General features: G+C 34.5%; 1 long non-coding RNA gene across 1 annotated transcript in view; it reads left to right on the top strand.

Annotated features, from left to right (window-relative positions):
• Positions 1–23,186, top strand: part of LOC113594125 (uncharacterized) — a 498,940-nt gene that overhangs the window by 416,990 nt on the left and 58,764 nt on the right. The window contains exon 6 of the long non-coding RNA XR_003414417.2: positions 19,379–19,545. This is a non-coding gene — a long non-coding RNA (uncharacterized LOC113594125). The remainder of the gene's footprint in view (positions 1–19,378; positions 19,546–23,186) is intronic.

Here is a 23,186-nt window from a genome sequence, read left to right as displayed (position 1 = left end):
GGTATAGGTCGGCAGCAGGAATGAGCAGATCTTGCCAGCCAGGCCTGACTCCTATTGAATGGTTACGGGCCCCAGAAGTTCTTTCCAGATCAGTTCTCTTGGTCGGCTGCTGGGCAGGCCTGCTCTGCTTAGTGCCCCGTCTTACACACATATACTCTAGGTATATATTTGATGACAGAGTGATTCGTTTGTTTTTAAGGCTAAGTAAATGCCAAAGCTTTAAGTTAATTTTAAGCAGACTTAAAAATCATTTCAGTGGCAAACTGTGTTCCAGAATACTATGGACTTAATACCTTTGAAGATTCCTTCTTCCAGGTCATACACAGTCCCAAAACTGTCAAACTTCCGCCTCTGAAGGAGCCCATAAAGTCATATATTTTGTTGGTTGCCTTTTGAAATGACTGGAAACAAACAAATCCCTATTGCTTCTCTTGTTAGTCTTTATTTAATAGAAAAGTTACATATTTTTAATTTCACTGAGACCCCCTCACTCTATTATTCCAAGCCTAGGGAATAGAGACCCTATGGATTTGAATATTCAAAAGTGGAAATCACTATCTATTTGTAATATTTCAAACAGAAAGAAAATCTAAGACTATACAAGGCACCATTGCTTTTCGGCTTGAAAGTTAAATTTTGATTGGTTATTACATGTCTTGATTGTTAACAATGAGCTAATTAGTCATCTTTTACTCAATAATCTCATTTTTTAATTGAAGTCTTGAATGTGAGACCTGAAACCATAAAAATCCTAGAAGAGAACAGAGGTGATAATGTCTCTGACATTGGCTGTAGTAACCTTCTCCTAGATATGCCTCCTCTGGCAAGTGAAACAAAAGCAAAAATAAATTAATGGGACTATACCAAAATAAAAAGCTTTTGCACAGGGAAGGAAGCCATCAACAAAACAAAAAAGGCAATCTACTACATGGGAGAACATATTTGCAAATGATATATTCGATAACAGGTTAATGCCCAAAATATGTAAAGAACTTACACTACTATGGAATGACAAACAATCTGATTTAAAAATGGGCAGAGGACCTGAATAGACATTTTCCCAAAGAAGACGTACCAATAGCCAACAGACCCATGAAAAGTTGCTTAACATCACTCATCATTGGGAAATGTAAATCAAAACCATAATATCATTTAACACCTGTCAGAATGTCTAAAATCAAAAAGATAGGAATTAACAAGTGTTGGCATGGATGTGGAGAAAATGGAAACTTGGTGGGAATGTAAATTGGTATGGCCACAGTGGAAAACAGCGTGAGGATTCCTCAAAAAATCAAAAGTGGAAATACCATATGATCCAATAATTCCACTACTGGGTATATACCCAAAGAAAATGAAAACACTAATTCAAAAAGATATATGTACTTTTATGTCTATTCTAGCATTCTCTTCAATAACCAAGATATGGAAGCAACCTAAGCATCCATCAGTAGACAAATGGATAAGGAGGATATGGTATATATACACAATGGAATATTACACAGCTATAAACAAGGATAAAATCATGCCATTTGGGACAACATGGATGGACCTAGAGGGTATTATGCTAAGTGAAATAAGTCAGATTGACAAAGCCTAATGCCATATGATTTAACTTATATAGGGAATCTAAAAAAAAAAAGACAAATGAATAAATAAACAGCAGAATCAGACTTATAAATTCAGAGGACAGGCTAGTGGTTGCCAGAGAGGAGAAGAGTGAGAGGTGGGCAGAATGGGCAAAGGGAAGAGGGAGATACAGGTCTCCAGTTATGGAATGAGTAAGTCATGGGAATAAAAGACACAGCATAAGGACTACAGTCAATGATGTTGTAATAGTGTATGGTGAGATATGGTAGTAGCTACACTTGTGGTGAGCATAGAATAATGTATAAACTTATCAGATATGTAGGTTGTATAGCTGAAATTAACACTGTGTGTCAACTATACTCAAAAAAGTTTTTTAACTTCCAATTTTCTGTTTAGCCCAGTATGTTTTAAGATGTTTATTTATTTATTTTGAGAAGGGGGACACTCAGACACTTAAAAATGGCCCATGGGTTTTATTTAAAATTTTTTTAGGTTTAAATATTTATTCTGAGAGAGAGAAAGAGAGAGGTAGAAAGAGAAGGAGAGAGAGAATCCCAAGCAGGCTCTATGTTGTCAGTGTGGAGCCCAACGTGGGGCACGATCCCATGAACTGTGAGATCATGACTGAGTCAAAGTCAAGAGTTGGACACTTAACCAACTGAGCCACCCAGGCACCCTGGTCTTTGGGTTTTGAAATATTCCTTGGAACACAATAGTGGCTCGATAAAAATTGTCTCAAGTGAAGAAATAAGCTTTGCTTTTAAATCGGTATTCTTGACCATTTATTTATTTATTTATTTATTTTTAATGTTTATGTATTTTCGAGAGAGAGAGCGCGTGAGCAGGGGAGGGCAGAGAGAGAGGGAGACAGAAGATCTGAAGCCGGCTGTGCGCTGACAGCAGTGAACCTGATGCAAGGATTGAACTCATGAACTTCAAGATCACAACCTGAGCCAAAGATGGACACTTAACTAACTGAGCCACCCAAGTATCCCAGTATTCTTGACCTTTTAAAATGCAATGGGAATTTTTCTTCAAACAGCATCTTAGTTTGAACACAAATTGTGCAACAGAGAAAAGTGGACTGGCTTTCCTTGAAGTTGGGGTGTGTGTGTGAAGGTGACAGAGTTCTAGAGCTCTGCGCTCTGTCCCCTGTTTGACCTCATGGAACCTGCCTCTTCAGGTTACTTTTTGGAACCTTAAGCCTTCATATAATGTAGTTTTAAAACTACTGCCCTAGGGGCGCCTGGGTGACTCAGTCAGTTAAATGTCCACTTCAGGTCATGATCTCACAGTTTGTGGGTTCGGGCCCCACGTTGGGCTCTGTGCTGACAGCTCTGAGCCTGCAGCCTGTTTCAGATTCTGTCTCTGGCCGTCTTTGCCCCTCCCCTGCTTGTGCTCAGTCTCTCTGTCTCCGAAATAAATACACATTAAAAAACTTAAAACTGAAACACAGCAAGCAGACAAACAAACAAAAAAACTACTGCTCTAAACTATCCCATTCCATTGCAAATCTCTACTCTTCACCTGACTTCTAATCCATTTTAACCGAGATAGATAGGTAGATAGGCGATGATAACAGTAAAAAGAAAAGGTATTGTGGTAGTTTGCTGGGGCTCCCATAACAAAGTACCGCAAACTACAAGTCAAAGATCACGCTGTTGGCCTGTTATTGTGTTCTGAAGAGTGAGAGAGAATTTGTTTCTGTGTCTCTCTCCTAGCTTCTGGTGGTCTGCTGGCAGTCCTTGCTTGTAGAAGCACTGGCCCATCTCTCTCTTTATCTTCACTTGGCATCCTCTGTGTGTGTGTATCTCCAAATCTCCCCTTTTTACAAGGACAATAGATTAGATTAGGGCACACCATAATGACTAGTAGGAACTCGATTACAAGATGCGATGATACATAGTGGTTAAGAATACAGGCTGTGGGGACAGACTGCCTGTGTTCTATTTCTAACTTGCTGAGTGAGTGGTGGTGGGTAAGCTATCTAATTTCTTTGTTACCTCAGTTTTCCCATCTGTGAAATGTGAATGATAACAGCACGTGCCTTGTAGGACTGTTGGGAATATTCAGTGAGTTAATACACGTTAAGCACTTCGAGCCAGGCCCAAGATAAATGCTTTATTAAGCTTAGTTCAATGATTTATTCTAGATCATTTAAAGATGGTTATATAGCAATAGAACTATACCATAACTGTGCTACTTGGGAGTATACTCTTACTTAGGAAAAGCCAGGGATGGTCTACCTTGCCTTAGTCTTTATACAGTGTGTGGTTGATAACTTAGGTGGAATGTCACAAAAACATTCCTATTATGTAGGGTAATGCGGGGAGCAGACATCTACCTTCTTGCCTCTGCAGAAGAGGTGTCATTCGAAGGTCATTGTAGTGCCGCGAGACCCTTAAATACCTTTCATTTCCTAAGCTACTTGCCTCTCCCCACCTCGCAGAGGCCAGATGAGGATCCAAGTTTGACAGGACAGGCTAGCCCTAAGCTTTCTTCACATGGATCCAAAGCCCAGAAGTTAGAGAATGCCTTGCATGGCAGTAGAGGGAGGGCGCTCAATGAACAGCATGGATCGGGCTTTATAATCACCCAACACAATAACAATGACATGTAAATTGAAGTTCATTCCATGTTTTCACTAAGAAAGCAATGGATTATTAGGCTGTTTAAGGTGGGAAATTGTCATGAGCAGAGTTTTCTCATGGCAGGGCAGGATGGGGGAGATTTCACAACACCATAATTTTACCATTTATATGACAACTCTTGTTAATTGGATATTTTAGTGTGCATGATATTTTGAGTACTCTATTATAGAATAAACATTTTACTTTTTAGTTTTTTCACCGTATTTTTAGTGGCCACATAAAATCCTTCAAATGATGCACTGTAATTTACTTAACTATTCCCTTATTAGAAATTTGGATTGTTTTTATTTTTTCATAATTACAAATAATGCTATGATGAACATCTTGGTAAATAAACCTTTATCCATATTTTGGATTGTTTCCATAGGACAGGTTCCCAGAAGTGAAATTTCTGGATCAAAAAGTATCTTCATTTTTATGCTTCTTCATGCATATTGCCAAATTGCTTTCCTAAAGAGCCATATCAATTATAATCATAGCAGCTGTAGATGAAAGTACAATTATTACTATATGTCTCCAGCAGTGGATTTAAAATTTTTTTGTTTATTTATTTTTTTTTTTTAGAGATTGAGAGAGAGTGCATGGACGGGAGGGGGACAGATGAAGAGAGAGAATCTTAATCTCCATGCTGAGCATGGAGTCTGATGCGGGGCTTGATCCCACAGCCCTGGGATCATGACCTGAGCCAAAATCGAGAGTCAGACATTCAACCAACTGATCCACCCAGACACCCCTCCAGCAGTGGATTTTATATCATTTTTATATCAGTAATTTTTCCAGTAAAGTGGTAAATTAATTTATTTTTAATTTGGATTTTATTGCTAGAGAGATTGACCATCTTTCTATTTTTTTTCTAGTTTTATCCTATTATGAACTGTCTTTCCTTTGCCCATTGAGGTATTGTTCTCTCTTAATATTTGATTATAATCTTTTTTGCTTTTTTATTTTTATTAAAAAATTTTTTTAAATGTTTTTATTTATTTTTGAGACAGTGAGAGGCAGAGCATGTGCAGGGGAGGGGCAAAGAAAGAGGGAGACACAGAATCCGAAATAGGCTCCAGGCTCTGAGCTGTCAGCACAGAGCCTGACATGGGGCTTGAACTCATGGACTGTGAGATCATGACCTGAGCTGAAGCCGGACGCTTAACCGACTGAGCCACCCAGGCGCCCCACTTTTTAATTTTTTTAAGTTTATCTATTTTGAGAGAAAGAAAGAGCAAGAGTGGGGGAGGGACAGAGAGAGAGGGGGAGAGAGAGAGAATCCCAGGTAGGCTCCTTACGGATGTGGGGCTCTAACTCAGCCGAGAACGTGACCTGAACCGAAAAAAAGTCATACGCTTAAACAACTGAGCCACCCAGGATCCCCTCTTTTTTACTTTAAAGCCATTAACTCTTTGTACATTAAATATGCTACAAAGAATTTTTTTTGTCTCTGACTTCTTTTAATATACTTATTTGTTTTTTATTTATTTATGCTTATTTAGGATTTAGTAGTAAGCCTGTTGATCTTTCCTTTTTTAAAGTGTTTTATTGCTTCTAAACTTACAAGGCCATCCTCTCTTTGCATGTTTCAGGGCTATCTGATTCTACTTTTTTCTATAAATTGAATTATGAAAACAATTTACTCTTTAATCCATCTGGAAGTTATTTTGGTTATGCTAGAAGGAAGAGTGTTTTTTGTTTTTTTTTTTTCATTGATTTGAAGTGATCCTTTGTTAATTTAGGATTTCCCTTTGGAGAAAGTAACTTTAAGGTGAAGAACTTAATTTAAGAGTACCCATTAGGAAGTCACTAGGAATAGGGAGATAAGATCTTAGTTGGTTAGAAGAAGTGAAGCAGGGAGTTGAGGGAATAAAGAAATTGGTAGGAGGGCTGGGCTGTGAAACTAATGGATGAAACTTGGTTGAAACTAGGAAAGTGGACAAAATAATTACTTTGAGCTATACGTATTTGCAGAATGCCAGTATGTCTACATAGTGTAGTGAAGGTGTTCAGCAGCATTACCAGTCTTCACTGATATATTTTCTTTACTGTGAATTACTAACCAGCTCTAAAATAATAAAGGAAAAAAATAGGAAAGTATTCATCTATTTTTTCAGTCATGTAATGAATATTTATTGAACACCTACATGTGCCAAGCACTACGCTAAGTGCTGAGGTTATAATATGAGCAAAACCAGTGAGATTGACTAGTCCACATCTTTACATATGAAATTGCTGAGCAAAAGACTTCATGCCAAAACATTCAAGATTCTGCCAGTGCGGCCCCAGCTTCTTGTTTCAGTTATATTGCGCTCTCTTCTCCTAAATATATCATCTATTTTAATCACACTAGACTCTACTATTTTCTGAGCACTTTTAGTACTTTGGCCTCAGGCCTTTTATTTATAGTGCCCCCTTCTCTTTAAACACCCCCTACCCTGTATCTCCAGTTAGGGAGTCTTGACTGCTGCTCCTGCTCAAAGCTTTTGTTCATGTTCTGAAACAGATATGATCACCTCTTTCTGCTTGGCCTTTTTATGGAACTTTGTTCCTATTGATGGGACCTACTTGAATTTTAGCTGATTATTTCTTTCCACTCGTTTCTTCCTTATTAAACTGTGAGCTCCCAAGAGTGAAGATAAGAGCTTCTTCCATTTTTCTAGTTCTTATAGTTCCAAAGATGGTACTATGTGACAAGTTTTTGGCCAATGGGACATGAATGGAAGTGATATGTGTCCCTAGAAGAATGTGTGTTCCAGGTGTTATATCTACAAGATTATGAGAGTCCATCAATGTGGGTCCCTGAGTGGATGTTGGAACTCATGCCCTTGCTGACATAAGTTGGATAGGTAGTTTAAGCAAGATATAAACTTTTATTATTTTAAGCCAGTAATATTTTAGAATTGTTATTGAAGCACACTTTAGCACTGAAGATAGAAATTTTTTTTTCTGTAAAGAATCCGATAGTAAATATTTTCCATGAAATCATCCATGGATAGTACATATGAATGTGGCTCTGTTCCAGTAAAACTTAATTTATAAAAATAGGCAGTAAGCTAGATTTGGCCCATGGATGTAGTTGGTCAATACTTGGTCTATCATATCCTGAACATACATCTCCATACATCTTTTTCTTTGCCCTAAAAGCTCATTAAAACATTTTTTTTTTTTTTTTTTTTGGTGGGAGGGAAGACTTATGAAACATTTGCCATTAAATTCATGAGCAAAGTAAGGAAGTTCACACACCATACTGTAATTTAATGTCCACTGTTCCAGAAGTCCAAACTGATGCAATTGAACAGGAGAAATAAATCCAAAAAGTTCAACTGTAAAATTATTATAAAAAAAGAATAAATTCAGAAAGATGTCTGCATATAAAATTAGCATAACAAAATTAAGTCTTTCCTACAGACTGAATGTTTATATCCTTCCAAAATTAGTATATTGAGACCTCCACACCAATGTGACAATATCTTGAGATGGGATTTTGGGGAGGTGCTAGGTCATGAGGGTGGAGTCTTCATGAATGGCATTACAAGGGTAAAAGAGACCCCAGACAACTCCCTCACCTCTTGCACCATGTCAGGATACAGTGAAAAGATGGCTGTCTATGAACCAGGAAGCTCTCAACAGACACTGAATCTTCTGGTGCTTTGATTTTGAACTTACCAGCCTCCAAAACTGTGAGAAATAAGTTTCTGCCATTTGTAACCCACTCGGTCTGTAATATTCCCTTATAGCAGCCCACCCAGATAAAGACAGCAAACAGTAATCTTTTAGAAGTTGTAATGGAGAAAATTACAATATAACACAATCAAAAACAGTAAAATATTTAGTGATAAATGTCCTAAGAAATGTTTAATATTGGTGGAAAGAAAATTGTGAAAACCTAGAGATAGATAACGAAGGAAAATTTGAATAGAATGAAAAAGAATACCTTGTTTAGGCATAGGAAGGCTCATCAGGGCAAATATAACAATGTTTACCTAAATTAATCTATAAGTTATATTCACACCAATAAAAAGAGAAAGGCTATGTAAATTTAATCCTTTGAGTTGGCAATAGATTCATTTAGTTGCTAAAACAAATCTAGAAGTTAATAAATTATTCTTCTCATTCTATGCCTCATTCATCTAGCCCCCCCTCCACCAACATAACCTCTATTTTTCATTTTTTAATGTGTCTTCCAGGGTATTTTTTATAAAATATGAGCAAATATGAATGTATATTCACATTCAGCTCTTCTAACCCTAAAGTTATCATGCTTATACCCTGTTTTGTTCTTTATTCTTTTTGCTTAATATATCCTGGAAATACTTTAATATCAATATATAGCTTCTAAATTTTTTTTAAGTTTCAAAATATTCTTTGAATGGATGTACTATTACTTATGTAACCAGTCACTCTCATACTTGGGTAGTTTTTACTATTACAATATTGCAAAAATAATATTGAATACAACATTTTCACATGTACAGATATATGGGTAGGATAAATTCTCCAATGCCAGATTGCTGGGGCAAAGCGTACACACATTTATATACTTTTGTACCTTTTACTGTTGCCAAAAGAAAGTCTTTTTAAATATTTGAATTTTTTTGTCAACCTGGTAAGTTAAAAAAATACGTCTCAGTGTAATTATATTAATGCCTTCTCTTATATTGGAAATCTTTTCATATTTGTGTTGTTTGTATTTCATGTTCTGTGAACTTCTATTCGTATAATTTATCCATATTTTCTATTTGATTATTAGCTATTTTCTTATCAATCTTGGGAGCTCTTTAAACAGAAAAATTGACACTTTGTGATACAAGTGGCAACTTTTTTTTTCCTAGTTCGCCTTTTATCTTTTAATCCTATTCGCTATCATTTTGCTATTCAAAAGTTATTTTAGGGATAATTATATTTACCCGTCCTTTTCACATGGCTTTTAGATTTTGTGTCATAAGCTGGAAGACCATTCCTGTTTTAAAATTCAAAAGAGGGGCACCCGGGTGGCTAAGTTGGTTGAACGTCTGACTTCTGCTCAGGTCACAATCTCATGTGAGATCGTGGAGTGGGCTGCCTTGGATCTTTTGTCCCCTTCTCTCTCTACTCCCCCCACCCCCCGCTCTCTCTCTCTCTCTCAAAAATGAATAAACATTAAAAAATTTTTAAATTCAAAAGAAGTTCATAGACTTTTTTTTTCTAGTACGTTTATGGTTTATTTTTGCATTTAAGTCTTCGATCCATTCAGAATGTATTACATTAAATTTTAAGTAGGTGATATGACAGCAGTTTTTCTAGCTAGCCATTCTGTTCTCCTAACACCATTAACTTGAAATGTCATTTTCATCATATACTGAATTTCCATGTTGATTTAGACTATTTCTCTACTTCCTATTCTGTTCCACTGGTCTATCTATTCATGCCCAGTATCATGCAATATGAATTACTGTAACATCATGCAATTTAAATTATTGTAGCTTTATAATGTATCTTAATACTCATTTGGACTCGTTACTCCTTCACTGCTCCTCCTTCCCGGAGTTTTAGGGCATGTTTATATCATCTTTTCACATGAGATTTAAAAGCTATTTGTTTCAAACAAGAAAGTGTTCGCATATTATAATAAAAATTTGTTGGTATAAATTAATGTTGTGGCATTAGGTTATAAAATAAATTGACATTCTAATCACCTTTTATCTCAGAAGACAGTGCACCTTTTTATTAGGTCAAATCTTCTTAAGTGCCTTTCAGGAGTTTTAAAAGTTTTTTTCTTTTTTTTTTCCATGAATTTTTGAAAGTTTTTGGGTTTTTTTTCTCCTAGTATATTTTGTGGTTGTGAGACTTGTTATTTATAAGTGTTTTTGTTTTTCCAATATGATTTCTAACTAATTTGTGTACCTATGAAAGAAATTTACATATTTTAACTTAATGAATTTTCTTAAAAAAAATTTTTTTTTATGTTTATGTATTTCTGAGACAGAGAGAGGCAGAGCATGAGTGGGGGAGGGGCAGAGAGAGTGGGAGACACAGAATCCGAAGCAGGCTCCAGGCTCTGAGCTGTCAGCACAGAGCCCAACGCGGGGCTCAAACTCACAAACCGTGAGATCATGACCTGAGCCGAAGTCGGTCACTCAACTGACTGAGCCACCCAGGCGCCCCATGAATTTTCTAATTGTTTAAAGTAGTTTTGAGGGGGCGCCTGGGTGGTTCAGTCAGGTAAGTGTCCGACTTTGGCTCAGGTCATGATCTCTGCAGTTCGTGTGTTCGAGTCCTGTGTGGGGCTCTGTGCTGACAGCTGGGAGCCTGGAGCCTGCTTCTGATTCTGTGTCTTCCTCCCTCTCTCTCTGCTCCTCCCCCCACTCACACTCTGTCCGTCTGTGTTTGAAAAATGAATAAACCTTAAAAAAAATTTAAAGTAGTTTTTGATTCAGTTGATTCTCTTGTCGTTTCTGGGTATATAATTTTACCTCATTGTGTACAATTTTTTATACCACTCATTCTTTTCTCTCAGATTATTGTATTACCATAGTGGTTACAATGGAATAATTGTCGTATTTCTGATCTTAATGGAAATGCATTTACTGTTTTCCCACTGAACATGACATGGCTTTGGAACTGAAATACATATTTTATAATATTTGGGGAGACTTCACCAATTGTCACTTTAGAAGAATTTTATTTTAAATTGTATACCTAGAGACTTATGGGCATTACTGAATGAGAGACTTCAGCTGGGTAGTAGGGCTCAAAATTAATATACAGAAATCAACAAGTCACATAATAGAAGACATTTTAAAAAAAGGATAAAAAGCAGAAAACAAAAAATAAAATAATGACAGTACTAAAGCTAAACATTACCTGTCATATTAATAAATATAAGTTGAGTCTGATGCATCTATTAAATGAACAACAACAACAACCCTTTTCAAATTGAATTACATAGGAAAACCCAATTTCATGTTGTATGCAGGAGAAACACCTAAAATACAACTCTGAGATGTTTGAAAAGAGAAGGGCAAGCAAAAAGATACCAGAGTACAGCGAAAAAAGACAAGAAAAATGCTATGGCCCTGATGTCAATTTCAGATAAGGTAAAATTGAGGGGCCCAAATAATTTCAAACAAAAAGGTTATTGAGTGCTAACGGATGTAATTCACAAAGAAGATATAGCTACAAATATCTCTAATTAGCACAACAGTAATTAAGCAGGAGTAATAGGAAATACAGGGAAAAGGGACCAAATCAAGAGGAAAAAAATAAGTCAGGATAAAAAAAAGATTGATATAACATAAACTGGTGTAAATAAGACTTATATGAAGAAACTGGTGATTGGAAATATACCATTTTTAAATGCCCTTGGAAATTCATGAAAATGGACAAATACTGATCTCATAATCAACCAGATATTAATCTTAGTAAATTCCCCGAGTTAGAAATATTATCGTCAATACTTTCTGATCACAATTCAATAGAACTAAAATTAATAATATCCCAAAACATACTTGCCTATTGAAGCTTTTTAATAGAGTTGGGACCTACAAGAGTTTGTTTAGTGTGGTGAAATCCTTGTTTTCCATGAAGTCTATTTGTAATTATATCCACATCTTACTTCAGCAGTTCCTAAATTTAAAGAATTTTATCAAAGTGGTTTTGTGTGGGGGCGCCTGGGTGGCTCAATCAGTTAAGCACCGACTTTGGCTCAGGTCATGATCGATCTCACAGTCTCTGAGTTCAAGCCCCACGTCGGGTTCTGTGCTGACAGCTCAGAGCCTGGAGCTTGCTTCAGATTCTGTCTCCCTCTCTCTAGGCCTTTCCCACTCTTGCAGTCTGTCTGTCTCTCTCTTTGAAAAAAAACCCAACCAACCAAACAAAAAACACTTAAAGGCTTTAAAATTTTTTTTAAAAAAAGTGGTTTGTGTGTGTGTGTGTGTGTGTGTGTGTGTGTGTAGTCAGTATTTGATATGCAACAGAACTGAAAAGAACATTCAGTCTCATAAAATTGTGATGAGCGTAGAATGATACTATTATTATGAATGGAAAGAAATTGCTGGGGACTTAATTTAGTTATTTCTAAGGGACACTGAGATTGCTTCCCCTATCTGATACTTTTGCTATTACCATCAAGGGCTTGCTCTTTAGTGGATGATGGAATGTGTGAGAACGACACCAAGATTGATACATATATTATGCTTATCTGTTTGTGATCTTATAGCCAGCTCAGAAGTCTGTAGATGCAGCAAAAACTTTGTTGGTATTTCAAGAGTCTGAATTTTAAATTAAATACTTCCAAAATGAATGGAGGGTATGATTTAATGTTACCATATATGAATCAGACATATACCTATGTGGGTATATATCTGTATATTTATCTCTAGTATATCTAGTATATCTAGAGATAGAGATAGATATAAATATAGATATTTACATATACATATATAAATATATGAGTATATATGTACATATACAACCTATATACAGACAGGCATAATTGGTGCCTCTAAAGTGGAAAACTTCATGTAAATCAAGAACACTTTAAGGACTGGAATCCAGAAATTTTAAGGGCGAGTCATATCCCAGGAAAGAGTTGACATAGAACAATAATGCCAAAATCTCCTTATAAAGTTAGTAGGACTAAAGCTAAAGGACATTGGGGGAATCAGGGAAATGTTGAAGTCACCTGTAAGAGAGAAAACAATGCTGGCCTCAGACTTCTTCACAGGAACATTCAGTGTCAGCGAGGATGCAGTAATGTCTTTAAAGTACTAAAGGAAAGGGGTGCCTGCGTGGTTCAGTTGATTGAATGTCTCACTCTTGGTTTTGGTTCAGGTCATGATCCCAGGGTCATGGGATCGAGCCCCACATAGGACTACGCGCTGAGTGTGGAACCTACTTGGGATTCTCTCTCCCCCTATGCCCCTCCTCCCTGCTCTCTTTCTAAAAATAAATAAATAAATAAATAAATAAATAAATAAATAAATAAAATTAAGTACTGAAGGAAAGAATGTGTGAGTCAAGGAAATTATGTTCAAATTGTCCTTTACATATAAAAACAACAAGAACAGCAATGACAAAATATTACTTAACATGAAAAAGAAAATGATGAGGAAATCTTTTTCATATGAGCCCTTTCTGAAGACGGTAGCAGAAGAATTTTAGCCAACCAGTAAGTAGGTAAATGAAGAAGTACAGATAAAAAGAAATGGCGATGATCAGTGGAATATAAACATTGTAAACCCTGAAAATGTAGAAATCATATACATAATAAAAATTAAATGGGGATGGGGAATAAAAAGCTATAGATAATGAAGTTATTCCTGACTTTCTATAGCTAGGATTATTTAATTAACTGATAAATAATAAAGATAGAATTATACAGGTATAAAGGCAAACGTTAAAAAAAAAACAGGAAAAATTATTCAGACAATTTAGTGGAGAAGAAGTTAATTATTTATGAGCAATCCAGTGGACAAAATAAGGACAGAAGACCCAACTATTGAATTAGATTTTACTGATATATAGAATCCCTGTACCATCAAAATTGAAGATAAACTTACTTTTTCTATACATGGAATGTTTATAAAAATTGACCAAATTTCAGGCCATAAAGCACAACTGAATAAATTTCAAATGGTTGAAATAGTTCTAACCAATTTAGTCTAATCACTGTGCAGTAGAATTATAAATTAAAACCATGGAACAAAACAAAATACCACTTGGGAAAGAAAAACTCTCTCTTAAACAAATTTTTCAGCCAAAGAGGGCTCAACATTGAGGTTGCCAATTATCTAGAAAATAATGACGATGGTAATGAAAACAAAACATAAGAGATCCATCCGGATATAGGCCCTCTTCCACAGTAATTAGAGGAATTTTATAGTAATAAACAATAAATAAAGGGTGAAAATGGCTGAATGTCCAATTTTAGAAGGGTAACAATATAGAAGCAAAACAAAGCTAGGGAAAGCAGAGGATGGAAAATGAGAATAAAACAGAAATAAATTAAAAAGTAGATAACAGAGATAGAACCAATCCAACAGGTGGTTGTACGAGGGAAGTTTTTTTAAAGATGTGTTAGTTGACCTAAATAAGAGTAAAAGGAAGGCACGAGTAGAAAAAGAAGTGACACTAGTAAAATAGCCATTTATGCAGAAGAAAATTAAAGAATTATAAGACAGTCTGTGTTTACATTTATCAAAATGAATTTGAGGGGCAACTGGGCGGCTCAGTTGCTTAAGCATCTGACTCTTGATTTTGGCTCAGGTCATGATCTCACAGTTCGAGATTGAACCCCACATTGGGCTCTGTGCTGAGTGTGGAGCCTGCATAAAAATCTTGCTCTCCCTCTTTCTGTCCTGTCCCTGTGCAAGCACATGTGCATGCTGTCTCTTCCTCCTTCTCTCTCTCTCTCTCTCTAAATAAATAACTATGAAAATAAAAATAAATAAAATAAAATAAAAATAAATAAATATCATTTTCAGGATCCAGATACACTTTGCAATTTTCTGGAAAAGTATAAATTTCCAGAACTGACCAAAAGGAGATAAAAATGTCATTCCGCCATCATCATAATAAAAATAGAGAACATTTTTCAAGATAGCTCCCTTCCTAAAAAAAAAACAGTGTATTTGATGAATTCAGAGGGTGATTTTATCAAACCTTTACAGGCTAGAGAACTTCATGCCATTTAAACCTTTAATAAGAAGGTAAGCTTCCAAAACATGTTATAACAAGTATAGCATTGATTTTAAGATCCTGCACTTATCATGGTGAGCATTTCATAATGTATATAATTGTCAAATCACTATGTTGTACACCTGACATTAATATAATATTGTATGTCAATTATACTTCAATAAGAAAATTTACTCCCAAATTTATAAGATTAATAGGTAAAGTAAAACATAATATTACAACCTCCATAAAGGTTTAAAAAGCATTTAATAAAGTTTGTTTCTTATTCCTGGATTTAAAAATGTCTCAATAGGTAGTAATAGACCTGTGTTTGTGTGTATATGTATTTTACTCAACCAGTATGACTCTCTTTTTTTAAATTTTTTTTTATTTATTTTGAGAGAGAGAAAGCATGTGCATACATGAGAGGAGGGAGAGGGAGGGACAGCGAGAGGGAGAGAGAGAATCCCAAACAGACTGTGTGCTGTTAGCTCAGAGACAGATGTAGGGCTTGATCCCATGAACTGTGAGATCATGATCTGATCCTAAATCAATAGTTGTCCACTTAACTGACTGAACCACCAGGGTGCCCTTCAACCAGTATGATTCTAAATAGGGAAATATTAGAAACATTTCCATTAGAATTAAGAACAAGACAAAGATGTCCTCTATTATCAGTGTTCTTTAATAAATTCTAAGAAGTTCTTGCTAATGCAATTAGATTAAAACAACTGAAAAGGGAATAAACAAGACTTATAAAGAAGAAAATTTAAATGCTAGGAAAGGACTTGAAGACTAGTAAAAAAAAAGACATAAATGAAAAGGCATACTGTAATTGATTTTGGATAGGAAGCATCAAAATCAGAAAGATGTCAGTTTCCTGTAATCTATAAATTTTATATGATTCCAATAAAAACTATCAAAAGGATTTTTCTTGTGCAACTATACAAGTTGTTGCTAAAGTTTAAATGGAAAATAAGCAAGGATAGCTAGGAAATATTCTGATAAAAAAGATAGAAAGAGGGAGAAACTAGCCTATTAGTTATTAGCTCTTATTATAAAGCTATAATAAGTATAGTAGAATCTGTTATTGTTACATGAATAGGCAGATCAGTAGAATAAAATAGAAAGTGTAGAAATAGATCCAAGTCCATATGGTTATGTAGTGCATGATAAAGATGATACTTCAAAACAGCAGTGAAAGATGGGTTACTCAATAAATGGTATTGGAACAAGTGAGTGTCCATCTGGAAAAAATTCGAGACCTTTGCATTTTACAAAATATATTTCCAAATGATTAAAGATTTGGACACAAAATATGAAATCCATGAACGTACCTAAGAAACCTCTGGAGAATTATTTTTATAACCGTGAAATGGGAAAGACCTAAGTATAACACAGAACCCAGAAGTCATGAAAGAGTGATAAGTTAGACTATATTAAAAGAATTTGTGTAAAACTCAATATAATCCAAGTCAAAATATAAATGACACACTGGAAGAAATATTTGCCTCTTGTAACACGCGTTACGGATAATTTGCTTATATAGAAAGAGCTTCTACAAATAAATAAGTACATGCCTAAATCTGTAATAGAAAAATAGGCAAAGGTTACAAATAGTGGTTTATAGTAAAAGAAGTGCAAATGATTGGGAGAACCCTGAGCAGACACAACCTTCCTCAAAGTTACAGAAACATAAATGTAAGTAAATTAGATACTATTTTTACATATAATCTTCAAGATCAAAGAAAATCAATAACTCTTCAAAAATTTTTAAGTGAAAAAACCGAGGTATATAAGAGTGTGTATAGCATGCTACCATTTGGTTTAGGATTGGAAAAATAGCAAATATATGAATGTACCTACATATGTATAAAATACACCTAAAAGAATATATAAGAAGTTGGTAATGTTAATTTCATCTGGGGTTGGGAAATGAGAACCACACCTAGGAGGGAGACTTTTCAGTATACGCTCTTATAAAAGCAACCTGAACAATTTACATACAGTAAATTGCATTTGTTTGAAGTGTATAACTCCATGAATTTTCATAGTTGCAGTCATGAAATCGCTTACCCAATGAATATAAAAAAACGTTTTTTTTTTAAAAGTAGGCTTCATGCTCAGCATGGAGCCCGATGCAGAGCTTGAACTCATGACCCTGAGATCAAGACCTGATCTGAAATCAAGAGTCAGCCACTCATCCAACTGAGCCACCCATGTGCCCCAAGGATTAAAAATAAAAACAACAAAAAAAACCCCATCAACAAACAAACAAACAAAACCCATGTTAATCGCCACCAAAAGATTCCTCTTTTGCTCCTTTGATATCCACTTTTGGCCTCCGGCAACAACCAGTCTGATTAATTTTTTTAAAATAATAGCTTTATTTAACTAAATAAAATGGCTTCACCTACCATATAATATATTCACTTAAAACATAGAATTCAATAGGTCTTGGTATATTAAGAAAGCTGTGTGACCATTGCTACAATCAATTTGAGAACTTTATCCCCAAAATGAAACCTGTACCCATTAGTAGTCACTCTCCATTTTGCCTCAACCTCACAGCCATAGAAAACCGTTACTTTCTGTCTCTATTGATTTGCTTACTCTGGACATTTCATATTAATGAAGTCATACTGTGTGCGGTCTTTATGGATGGCTTCTTTCACTTGGTGTAATGTTTTCAAGGTTCATACATCATTTCCTTTTATTGTGGAACAATATTCCATTACATTGATACACGAAATTTTATTTATCTGTTTATCAGTTAATAGTTGGGTTGTTTTCAATTTGGAACTATTATGAACAATGCTGCTATTATATGAATATTCAAGTACAAGGTTTTTTTGTGTGTGGACATATTTTATTTCTTTTGGGCTTGTAACTAGGAGTGAACTCACTGATCTGTTTTGGCACAACAGATTAGTTTGCATTTCCTAGAATCTTGTATAAATGGAACCCTTTATGTACTCTCTCGTGTCTCACTTCTTTCATGCAGCAAAATGATTTTGAGATTTATCTTTTGTGTTACGTATATGAGTATCTGTTCCTTTTTATTGAGTGGTGTTGGTTAGGTGGATATAACACATTATGTATATCCATTCACCTACTAATGGTCATTTGAATTGATCTATTTTTGGCCTTAATTAATAAAACTACTATAAACCTTCATATATAAGTCTTAGGGATATATGTTTTCATTTATCTTGTGGAAATAGTAGTGCAAGGGTGAAATGGCAAATACTCATGTTTAACTTCTAAGGAATTGTCAGTTTTCTCAACAGCATCTGGTATTATCCATCTTTTAAATTTTATCCATTCTAATATGTGTAAAGGTATCTCACATTTCTCTGATGACTGATGAGACTTTCATGTGCTAACTGGCCATATCCCTTCTTTTGTAAAATGTTTGTTTAAACCCTTTGCCCATTTTTAATGTAGTTGTTTGCCTTTTTATTACTGAGGTTTGGAGTTCTTTATTCTGGCTACAAGTACTTTGCCATGTATGTATTACAATTATTTTCCACACTTGGTGTCTTTACTTTTTGATTCCTTAATGGTGATTTTTGGGAAGCAATAGTTTTAAATTCAGATTATGGCTAATTTGTCATTTTTCCTTTATAGTCTGTGGTTTTGTGTACTATGTTAAGAAATCTTTGCCTATCACAAGAACACAAAGATTTTTTTTCCTAGGAATTTTATAGTTTCAGCATTTATATTTAGTTCTGTGACCATTTTAGACTAACTTTTGGATATGGTGTGAGATAAAAGTTCATATTCATTTTTTTTTCCACCAAAGGATATCCAGTAATTTCAACATCGTATGTTAAAAGATTTTGTTTTTCCCACTGAAATGTCTTAGCACTCTTGCTAAAACCATTTGATCCTATATGTGTGGTTTCTTTCTGGGCTCTGTATTCTGTCTCATTAATTTATATGTCTATTTTTATGCTAGTAAAATAACATTGTATTGTGTTGTATTGAATCCTACAGCCATATAATAATTCAGAAATAAGATAATTTAAGGCCTCCCTCTAACTTTATTCTTATTTCAAGATTTATATGGCTATTCTGGATTATTTACATTTCCATATTAATTTTAGTATAAACTTGTCGATTCCTACAAAAATTCTGCAGGATTTCTGATTGAGGTCACAACTGGACCTTTATATTAAATTAGGGAGAAGTGGTATTTTAACAATACTGTCTCTTCCAATCCATGAACATGGTTGATAGCTCCATTTATTTAGATATTTAATTTCTTCTAGCAATGCTCTGTAATTTTAGTGAAAAGTTTTCCCTTATTTTGTTATATTTATTCCTAAGTATTTCACTTGTTTTGATACAATTATAAACTTTTTTTTTAGATTTTGTTTTCCAGTTTTATTTTACTAGCAAATAAAAACACAATTATTGCTGTGTAAAATATTATCCACAAAATCAAGTGGCTATAAACAATAACCAACATTTCTTATATCTCATTGTTTCTGTAGGTCAGAAAGTCAGGTATAGTTTACCTGGATGGTTCTGCTGTGGATCTCTCTAAGATTTCACTCAAGATGTTGGTTGGGTCTGCAGTCATCTGAGGACTTGACTGGGGCTGAAGGATCTCCTTCCGAGATAACTCACCCTTGTGCCTGGCAAGCTGATGCTGACTTGGGTAGGATACCTCAATTTCCAAAACATAACAGAGTGGGATTTTTATTGAGTTTATTTTATTTAGTTTGCACTGAATCTATATATCACGTTGGGAAGAACTGACATCTTGACCATATTAGTGTTCCTATATATAAACATGTAATATCTCTCCTTTTATTTATCTCATCAGAATTTTGTAGTTTTCCTCAAATAAATCTTGTACAGACTTTTAAAATTTGTACCCAACTATTTCCTTTTGGGGATACTAATTTATATGTATTGTGTTTTTAATGTCAATCCACTTGTTCTTTGCTGGTATATAGGGAAGTGACTGACTTCTGTAGATTACTTTTGTATTTTGCAATCTTTCTATAACTGTTTATTAGTTTTAGAAACTTTGTGTTGATTTTTTTAGTTCTAAATAAATGGCCATATCATCTGTGAACAAAGATAGTTCTATTAATTCCTTCCCAATCTGTATATGTATTTTTTCTTTCCTTTTCTTGCCTTATTGCATTAGCTAGGAATTCCAGTATGATATTGAAAGGGAGTGGTGAGAGGAAAAATTTTTGCCTTGGTCCTAATCTTGGTGAGAAAACATCAAGTTTCTCACCATTAAGTATAGTTTTAGCTGTAGGTTTTTTGGAGATACTTTTTATCAAGTTGAGGAAGTTTCTCTAATGCTAGTTTACTGAGAGTTCTTTTATATCATGAGTGGGTGTTGGATTCTGTCAAATGCTTTTTCTGCATCTATTGATATGATCATATGATTATTCCTTTTTTATCCCATTGATGTGATGGATTACATTAATTGATTTTTGAATGTTGAATGTTGAATAAGCTTTCATATCTGAAATAAATCCCACCTGGTCATGGCATTTAACATTATTGGATTTGATTTGCTGATAATTTGTTGAGGATTTTTGCATCTGTGTTCATGAGAGATATTGGTCTGTAGTTTTCTTGTAATGTCTTTTTTTTTTTTTTTTGGTTTTGGTATTAAGGAAATTCTGACCTCACAGAATGAGTTAAGAAGTATTCCTTCTATTTATTTCATTTGAAAGAGATTGCAAATAATTGGTGTAATATCTTCTTTAAATGTTTGGTGGAATTCACCAGTAAACCCATCTGGACCTGGTACTTTCTCTTTTAGAAGGTTATTAATTATTAACTCAATTTCTTTACTAGATATGGGTATATTTATATTATCTATTTTTTCTTATATGAGTTTTGGCAGATGGTATCTTTCAAGGAATAGGTCCATTTCATCTAAATTATCAAATTTGTGGTCATAGAGTTGTCTGTGGTATTCCTTTATTATCATGTTAATTTCCATGGATCTGTAGTGACGTCCCTTCTTTCATTTTTGATATTAGTAACTCATGTCTTCTCTCGTGGTTTTTTTTTTTAGTCTAAATAGAGGATTATTAATTTTATTGACCCTTCAAAAGAACAAGCTTTGGTTTTGTTGATATTTTCTACTAATTTCCTGTTTTCAATTTGATGGATTTCTGCTCTAATTATTATTTCTTTCCTCCTACTTACTTTGGATTTAATTTGCTCTTCTTTTTCTAGTTTCCTCAGATGGAAACTCAGTTTATTGATTTTAGATCTTTCTTCTTTTCTAATGTATGTAATTAAATGCTACAAGTTTCCCTCTAAGCACTGTTATTGATGCATCCCACAAATATTGATAAGTTGTGTTTTCATTTTTATTTAGTTCAAGATATTTAAAATTTTTTCTTTTGAAATTTCTTCTTTGACCTGTGTATTATTTAATCTCCACTTATTGTGGGATTTTTCTAGTTATTATTCTTTCTGTTATTCTTTATTATTCTTTATTCTCTATTATTCTTTATTCTCTATTTATTCTCTATTATTCTTTCTGTTATTAATTTTTAGTTTAATTCACTGTGGTCTGAGGACAAACATCGTATGATTTCTATTCTTTAACACTTGTTAAGTTGTGTTTTATGGCCCAGAATGTGGTCTATCTTCATGGATGTGGTATTTTTTGTATTTATCTTGATTGAGATTTTTTATGCTTTTTGAATGTATAGGTAAAGAATTTTTAAAATTAATTTGAGATATGTTCAGCCTCTATTTCTTTATTTTTTTCAGCCCCTTTCTCATTTCTTGATCTGAGACTCCAGTTACACACATGTTACACTGCTTGATATTGTCCCACATATTAATGAAGTCCTATTCATTTTTTCCCCAGCCTCTCTGTTTCCTCAGCTTGATTTTGGGTAGTTTCTGTCACTGTGTCTTCAAATTCGCCAATCCTTTCTTCTGCAATACCTGATCATCTCTTAAGTCCATTAAGTGAATTTTTTCATTTCAGATGTCATGTCTTGGGCCTCTGGAGTATTTATGTGGCTTCTTTTTATATTTCCAACTGCTTTTTTCTTCATATCCTTATTTTCTCTTAAATTGTTGAGCTTTTATAATAGCTCTTTTAAAGTCCTTGTCTAATAATTTCACATCTCTGCCATTTCTACATCTGTTTTTATTGACTGATTTCTTTTCACTAGGGATCACATTTTGCTACTTCTTAACATATCTAGTAATTTTGAGGGGGGACGTTGGATATTAGGAATATTACACTATTGAGTATATTTTGTTGTCTTCTTTAAAGAGTATTGACATTTATTTTGTCAGGCAGTTGTATTGTTTGTCTTCTGTTTGATCCTTTTGAGGATTGTTAAGCTTTCTTACGGCAGGTCTAGAGTAGCCTTATTAGAGGGCTAGTTTATCCCCAACTACTAAGGCTTGGTTGTTCTTAGAGACAGTCTTTGTTATTGTTTTTTTGCCTGGTTTTGTGGCATTAATTTACACATGTGCAGTCTTGGATTTGGCATGAGACTCAATGACAGTACTATGCATATTTCTGGAGAACTTGCTTTGTGTAACTCCTCCTACTCTGGAATGCTTCCCTGCAATTTTTAGATGCTTCAGCCTTTTCGTGTTCCAGTTTTGTTCTCCTTAACTCAGAGATTGGTTCCTCCTCCCTGCCCTAAGTTTAGGAAATTGGCTCTAGGCTCTGAGTCATGCTCTCATGAATCATAGATCAGTAGTGCTTGGTATCTTATGTATGAAAAAAAGCATTTTGTCTAATTCTGTAACTTGTTGGTTATGAGGGGTGGGGTACAAACACCATATAGTTACTATTCCTTCATGTGTGGAAGCAAAATCCTTCCCCTTTTGATTTTAAGAGTAAAGTGAATGGGAAAAATTATTAAAAGGAAAAGAAAACTCCAGATGTAAAATCATAAAGATAGTAAAACTTCAGATAGTTAATACTGAGTATTAGCATGTATGGAAGCAGCCTGCCTTAAAAAACTATTGGTTAGTATTTAAATCTGAACAATTTTTCAGAAAGGCATTTTGGAAAAATGAAAAAGAATTTAAACATTTTATTTTTGATCTAGCAATTCTTTGTTTAGGCATTTATCCAGAGGAATAATCAGACATATATAAAAGTATTCTTTACAGAATTAATTATAATACATAAAAATTTTAGGGGTGCCTAGGTGGCTCAGTCAGTCAAGTATCCGACTCTTGATTTTGGCTCAGGTTGTGATCTCATGGTTCGTGGGATGGAGCTTTACATTGGGATGCACACTGACAGTGTGGAACCTGCTTGGGATTCTCTCTCTCCTT

This window comes from Acinonyx jubatus, chromosome A1 (genome assembly GCF_027475565.1).
Source record: "Acinonyx jubatus isolate Ajub_Pintada_27869175 chromosome A1, VMU_Ajub_asm_v1.0, whole genome shotgun sequence".
Lineage (NCBI taxonomy): Eukaryota > Metazoa > Chordata > Mammalia > Carnivora > Felidae > Acinonyx > Acinonyx jubatus.
Note: the sequence above shows the minus strand (reverse complement) of the source record. Positions and strands in the feature narration are given on the sequence as shown.